At 36.0% G+C, this 6,522-nt stretch overlaps 1 long non-coding RNA gene across 2 annotated transcripts; it reads right to left on the bottom strand.

Annotated features, from left to right (window-relative positions):
• Positions 1-783: 783 nt before the first annotated feature.
• Positions 784-2,830, bottom strand: LOC141598312 (uncharacterized). 2 transcript variants are annotated; one of them, XR_012523415.1, is made up of 5 exons: positions 2,744-2,830; positions 2,303-2,425; positions 1,934-2,209; positions 1,177-1,243; positions 784-985 (listed from the first exon to the last, which is right to left on the bottom strand). It is a non-coding gene; the product is annotated as an uncharacterized LOC141598312 (long non-coding RNA). The 2 variants fall into 2 exon arrangements; XR_012523414.1 differs by lacking the exon at positions 784-985 and having other exon boundaries at positions 1,054-1,243.
• Positions 2,831-6,522: the final 3,692 nt, after the last annotated feature.

Genomic DNA, 6,522 nt, shown 5'->3' with positions numbered 1-6,522 from the left:
AGCTACTTCGGTTTACACAGGAGGACATCAAATATGAGGTAGAGTTCTGGAGTCACTCTGTTATTTGTTACATTCTGGGTGCAAACCCACCTTGGGATATTATTGAGAATTACATCTATAATGTATGGGATCAGTTTGGGATTGATAGGGTTTCTTTTTTAGACAATGGAGTTTTCGTTGTTAGGTTAACTAAAAAGTCTGGTAAAGAAGCCTTATTACGCTCTGGATATTACATGTTTGATAATAAACCTGTGATTATTAAACCATGGGTTTTGGATATGGAGTTGGTCAAAGAGAAAGTTGCAGTGGTTCCTGTTTGGATCAAATTATATGGCATTCCTCTGAAGTTTTGGGGGAATTGCTTACCAAAGATTGCTAACCTATTTGGTACCTATGTTAAAATGGATGCTGAGACACATGATAAGGTTCGGCTGAGTTATGCTAGGGTTATTGTAGAATTACCTATGGATCAGGTTTTGACTGAGCAGGTTAAATTCTTGGATGAATCTGGGCAACTGGTGACTGTTAAACACTAGTACAAAAATATTTATTTGTGGTTCCAAAAAAGGGGCCTTTTGCGGCGTTTTTGGTGTAGCAGCAAATGAGGAGGCCACAAATAGAAAAAACGCCGCAAATAAATGGCTATTTGCGGCGTTTTTTTTTTAAAAAGCGCAGCAAATAAGGTTCTTATTTGCGGCGTTTTTTAGAAAAAAACGCAACAAATAGGTTTTTTTTTTTTTTTTTTTTTTTGCACAAAAAAACGTCCGAACAAAGGATTTAAATACCAATAACTCTCAAAGATATTTTTCCACAAGACAATCTTACATGATTTTAGTAAATATTTCTAAATTCATACATCAAATAGAAATAAAACCATACAAATATACAGTACTCTAAAATTAATTACAAGGGCGCAAAAATACAAAATTAAGAAGTAACTCGGTATAAGAGGCAACTTAAATTACAAAGATGATCATTCGCCTCCCTATAAAAACATAAGAAATACCATCAATTACAAAGATGATTGACGAGAAATTTGGACGGATACAAATATAAGACGCAACTTAAATCTTATTCAAGTACGGATAACATGAGATCGTTTGCGAATTGTACAAGGATCAGCTGTACATAAAATAAGTTGTAGAAGTATCAAAATATCAGTTGACAAATACTCACAGGTAGTCTTAATAAGACCTGCCCTAAGATAATTTGCATATCCTAACTTCTTGGTGAAAGCATCAGCCTGTACATAGAGCAAATTGTTGTTACGAAATAATATTACGAGACCGCTTAACGTCCTTCGAATTAATATTTACTCAATATTTCAAAAGCTGCTCGTGTGTATTATAGGTCGTCGAAAAGACAAAGTTTGACACATTATTTAAGAGCTTCCGTGGCAATTTGTTTGAAAAAATTGTAAGACTAACAGAAGGAACTAAACACGACCAGTTGACAAATTACAACCAACAGAGCATTATATCAAAAGATCCCGTGGCCAGTGTTTAACTTGCAATAAGTGAAATATACTAGACTGGCAATATAAAACAAAATATTTTGCTGAAGAGATACGACACCCGCACTACTAGTAGCATATTCTACATAACCCGAGAATGTAAGGTAACGAATGTAACTTATGAGTCTCAGCCAATGAGATAGTAACTTTAAAAACGTTTACCGTATATGTTAGCCCTTCATTTTGTTTTCCTTAAAATCTCAATTTTGTGTTCATTTTTAAGTCAGTAGCCTACGTTCTCGCTTCTCAATTATAAAGGATCACGAGAATCAAAAGTAAATGCAGCCCGTTTGGTTCAAATAATATAGCCAAACATCAATTGGACAACAATAGTAGGATAGTGGGTCTATGACTTAACTGCTAGCTATAACGCTTCATTGAACACAAATATTCTAAGTAACATATGAGAAATGGACAAACCTCAATTGATTAGATGGCAGGCTTAGTGTTGGTCCCTTTTTTCCTTGCTTGAAGCCCCTTGACTTAATTAATACATTAACAAACAAAAGTTAAGACATGTATCATCTTCAGTGTGATGTGTATGAAATTGTAGCTGCATCAATTATTAACCTTTAATAAGTTGTCGAAAATAGTAACTTACTTGCGCTGTTTAGTACAGTTCATCTACCATTTCAGATAATGTGCAATTTTTCCTTCATTCATTGTCATCCTTCATTGCTACCATTTTTTCTTGAGCTATGATCATACAAAATCGAAGCACAATCAAACCAAATTCAAGAGAACTGTTAACCTGAAAATATAAACTTGGAAATGATAACTGGAACTCACGATGTTGTAGCGAAAGGGACAGGCGCGTCGAGGGTGATAAAGTGACAGATAGATTGACCATGTTGTAGCCTATTAGCCATCACGTCTCCTGATAGCACCATCCTTATATCGAAAATTGTTGTACTATCAGGTCAAATAAAACTATAACGTCAGTACTCAACATATAAATCTAACATAATGAATATAATGGGGTCGAAGAAGCTGCTTGAGTTCGCTATTCATGAAAGGTCCATACTACACTAAGAACGCAATAAGAATAATAGAGGAGTAAAATGATTATAAGAAGGTAAAATTCATCTTAAGAAGGTGAAATTAGTAAAATTCAAGGCACTTCAGATAAGTCATATATTAATCTGTCATAAATTGATTTAACTAGTCACTTCAACTAAAAAGTGGTTTAACTAGTCACTTGAATATGATATTTTTAAGTTTAGACTGTACCTGACTCAATTGTGGTCTGCGTTTGGCTGAATGACGCACACAAGATGCAGCACAAGTAACCATTGCGCCCATTTCCTCAAGATTATACTCCCTCCGTCCCGGTCATTTGTTGTCCTTTGGTTTTTTGCAAAAAAGAAAGAAAGAAGGAGAGAGCCAATATTAAATGACAAGTGTTTTAACAAATTGAGTGTGAAGGATCAAATTACTAATCAAGTTCATTCTTAAAATAGAAAGAACAACAAATGACTGAGACACCCAAAAATGGAAAAGGACAACAAATGACCGGGACGGAGGGAGTAGTTGTTTTCTAATCGCGGATCAACTAGGGGGTCCAAGTTCCCATCTTGAATAGCTTTTGAAAGAAGAGGCCTAGCCTAAATTGTTAGTAAAAAAAAAAAAAATAGAAGCCTTTAGCATTCGAAATGTCTGAAGTATACATCCATTAATTTCAGGCACAAGCAACTTTCAGACAAGTAATATAAAAAATTTCATTACCCAGTCCACTAAACTATCTTCTGTCTCAGCGCATGATGTGAAGTCAACTGGGCGACTGATGGAGAGGTGTCGTCGTGTATCCCAATCAAACACATTTATATTTCTCGATAAACAACTAGTTAATGGTTAAGTCGAGGTCGATCCATGGGACGGTGTACTTTGGGTTCTAAGTCTATCTATCTCAATTTATGCTAGTGCGTGTCACAATTGGTTTAGGTTTGTAGTTGTGTTCTAGACTAATACAAGCAATAAGGTAAAAACAAGTAATGGTTGTATTAATTGGGACGTTGCCCCACCTTTCGTTCTTCGCCTTTGTACTAGTGACTTTGTAGCGGCCATTGAACCGCTCCCCCCCGACCCCCCCTGATCTTCTTGTACTCTTTTTCTTGATTTTATCTATGCACTTCTCTTTCCAAAAAAAAAAAAAAAAAGGTAAAAACAAGTAATAAAAGGAAGGATGTAAACAAATGGCTAAAAGATGCTAGGATATCATGGGTTCATAGGAGATTCATGGGAGTTGATCATACAAAAAGGTTCTTAATTATATAGCAAGCACTTATTGTTGTGATGGGATCGAGTTGGTGTATAAGCCTACAATCCCTAAGAAGGTTTGGGTCCTGGAGCCGAATCGATTAGATTGTACACCACCTACAAATCGACTTAGTCCTTCCTATTCAACTATATGCATGGTCTAATGAGACTCGAGTTGGTGTATAAGCTTACAAGTCTCATTGAAAAAATAGGTGATGGGTAAAAAATGCAAGGATTCATAGGCTCGCATTTCATCAAACATAACATGTGCATGAGTTGAAATCACAACATGCAAGGAATTTAATTATGAAAACATATTAGTTTAAGCATGGATCATTCCCCATGTTTGTTTCCCTTAATTTCTCATTAATCCTAGCTAAGGAAACTACTCACTCATTATCATGGGGAACATGTCATCAATGGTGTCAATCATTACAACAAGTATAAACATGATAAGAGAATGAGAAAATAAACAATAAAGAGTAAAGAGTAAAAATATTATATCAAACTTGAGATGATCCAAAATAATAAAGGAAAGAATAAAAGAAGAGAACTTGATTGATTGATGAAGAGTTGTCAATTCTCCAATAATAACCCAATAATCTTCAATTACGCAATAATAATAAACTTGAACAATGATTAAGGAAAGATTAATGTGAAATGATTGAGATTAATCTATTCTAATCTACTCCTAATCTAATCTAAGAGGATTTTTCTATTAGGGAACCTCTTGGTAATCTTGATTATTACAAATGGAGTATATATAGTAGTACATCATTAGGTTAAGCAAGGGTAGATTAGTAAATAATATTGCTAAGTGTTGAGTAGGGAAATGCAAGTCCCGAAGGAAATGCGCATATCACGTTGCTAGTCCAACCACGATCCGCTCGGATCAGTTTGAAGCATGGTTGGTTCTGCCAAGGAATTTGCTCGGATTGGCATCGGGACGCCCGGATCATGGGGTTCTGAGACGCCCGTCTTGGGAGCAAGACGCTCGGATCATGGGGTTCTGAGACGCGCGTTTTGAGAGCAAGACGCTCGGATCATTGGGCAGAGTGCTTCTCTTTTTTAATGTCTTAACAATCTGCTCGTCTTGCAGGGGAGACACTCGTCTTGGGTCTGGGGACGCTCGTCTTGAGTCTCGGGATGCGCGGATTGGCGGACAACTTATCTATTTGAGCTCGGATTGTAAAACAGCCGTCATTTCCTCTTCCGAACTCCTATTGGAGCGATTCAAAAGCCTAGACCACTTGATTTTTCGACGCCGGTTTATATAGCATACTTTCAGAGCCAAAGGAGCAACTCTTGGTTGGGTTCTGAGCAATTTCTTCTTGTAATGGCTTCCTTCTCGTCATCCTTGATTTTTAGCTTATGATCCTTCTATATACTCTTTATTCCTACATACTTGGTCATCATTCTTGCCTCCTCTTTATACTAGTCCATCCAAGATCATCAACAAGCTTCCAAATATGCACGGGAGACGGGAATTCCGCCTCATTATCTTCTTTCCTATAAGACATATGAAATGCACTAGGAAAGCATAATAGGAAGGAATTGAAGGATAAAATGGCCATGAAATGCTATAATAGTATGCAAAATAGGTTCAATTAGGGGACTAAATGTGCGCAATTAAGAGTCACATCAAACATAAAATGGCCATGAAATGCTATAACACCGTCCCCGGCAACGACGCCATTTTGAAGGAGAGGTGTCGTCGTGTCTCTCAATCAAACACATTTATATTTCTCGATAAATAACTAGTTAGTGGTTAAGTCGAGGTCGATCCATGGGACGGTGTGCTTTGGGTTCTAAGTCTATTTATCTCAATTTATGCTAGTATCACAATTGGTTTGGGTTTGTAGTTGTGTTCTAGACTAATGCAAGCAATAAGGTAAAAACAAGTAATAAAAGGAAGGATGTAAACAAATGGCTAAAAGATGCTAGGATATCATGGGTTCATAGGAGATTCATGGGAGTTGATCATACAAACATGTTCTTAATTATATAGCAAGCCCTTATTGTTGTGATGGGATCGAGTTGGTGTATAAGCTTACAATCCCTAAGAAGGTTTGGGTCCCGGAGCCGAATCGATTAGATTGTACAACACCTACAAGTCGACTTAGTCCTTCCTATTCAAATATATGCATGGTCTAATGAGACTCGAGTTGGTGTATAAGCTTACAAGTCTTATTGAAAAGATAGGTGATGGGTAAAAAATGCAAGGATTCATAGGCTCGCATTTAATTAAACATAACATGTGCATGAGTTGAAATCACAACAAACAAGCAATTTAATTATGAAAACATATTAGTTTAAGCATGGATCATTCCCCATGTTTGTTTCCCATAATTTCCCATTAATCCTAGCTAAGGAAACTACTCACTCCTTATCATGGGGAACATGCCACCAATGGTGTCAATCATTACAACAAGTATAAACATGATAAGAGAATGAGGAAATAAATAATAAAGAGTAAAGAGTAAAGAGATTATACCAAACTTGAGATGATCCAAAATAATAAAGTAAAGAATAAAAGAAGAGAACTTGATTGATTGATGAAGAGTTGTCAATTCTCCAATAATAACCCAATAATCTTCAATTACCCAATAATAATAAACTTGAACAATGATTAAGGAAAGATTAATGTGGAATGATTGAGATTAATCTATTCTAATCTACTCCTAATCTAATCTAAGAGGATTTTTCTATTATGGGAACCTCTTGGTAATCTTGATTATTACAAATGGTGTATA

The sequence above is a fragment of the Silene latifolia genome, chromosome 9 (assembly GCF_048544455.1).
Source record: "Silene latifolia isolate original U9 population chromosome 9, ASM4854445v1, whole genome shotgun sequence".
NCBI lineage: Eukaryota > Viridiplantae > Streptophyta > Magnoliopsida > Caryophyllales > Caryophyllaceae > Silene > Silene latifolia.
This window is presented reverse-complemented; position numbering and strand designations above follow the sequence as displayed.